The sequence below is a fragment of the Octopus bimaculoides genome, chromosome 22 (assembly GCF_001194135.2).
Source record: "Octopus bimaculoides isolate UCB-OBI-ISO-001 chromosome 22, ASM119413v2, whole genome shotgun sequence".
Taxonomy (NCBI): domain Eukaryota; kingdom Metazoa; phylum Mollusca; class Cephalopoda; order Octopoda; family Octopodidae; genus Octopus; species Octopus bimaculoides.
This window is the reverse complement of record NC_069002.1, coordinates 35,790,294-35,791,195: the sequence shown is the minus strand read 5'-3', so window position 1 is coordinate 35,791,195 and position 902 is coordinate 35,790,294. Positions and strand designations below refer to the sequence as shown.

Sequence of the window (902 nt, the reverse complement as noted above, 5' to 3'; positions counted from 1 at the left end):
ATATATATATATATATATATATATATATATATATATATATATATATATATATACATATAGATAGATATATACATAAGTGATATATATACATACACCCCCCCCCACATATATATGTATATATATGGATGCATATACATATATGTATATACACATGTACTATATACCCATACACACCTACCTACCTACCTACCTACCTACCTACCTACCTACCTACCTACCTACTCACCTACCCACCTACCTGCCTACCTACCCACCTACCTGCCAACCAATATACATATCTCCCTGCCTCTGCCTGTCTTCTGTATGTCGATACATATGTCTGTGCTTCCATAACATAAAGCCGACGTAAATTTTAAATCTTTTAAAAAATTTACAAATTATAATAATACATTTTTTGATTGATGACAATGAAATAAATGCATCAAGCTTCCAAAGGCTCTTTTCATCTTAATACTTTCTTACACAGAACTAAATGTATAAAAATTTCAAATTTCAAATTTCAAATTGCACAAAGACCTTACAATAACCTTTTATAATGACTTTAAAATATACAAACCTACATACATAAACACACACACACACGTGCGCGCACCGCACACATGCTCACACATATACATATGCATATTTACACACATACGCACATATACATGCAAATGTATGTGTGCACGTGTGTTTATATATATGTAAGTATATATATACATACACACACACACACATATGTCTATCTATAACTTTATAGATACATATATATTTTTATTTTTCCAAATAGGCATACACATTATCTATCTATCTATCTATCTATCTATCTATCTATCTATCTATACAGATTTGCGTGTATATATATACATATATATACATATATATACATATATATACATATATATACATATATATATATATAT

The 902-nt window shown here is 28.6% G+C and overlaps 1 protein-coding gene across 1 annotated transcript in view; it reads left to right on the top strand.

Annotated features, from left to right (window-relative positions):
- LOC106881174 (indoleamine 2,3-dioxygenase 1-like) overlaps window positions 1-902 on the top strand; it is a 24,819-nt gene that overhangs the window by 16,439 nt on the left and 7,478 nt on the right. The gene's annotated exons all lie outside the window — the stretch shown is intronic.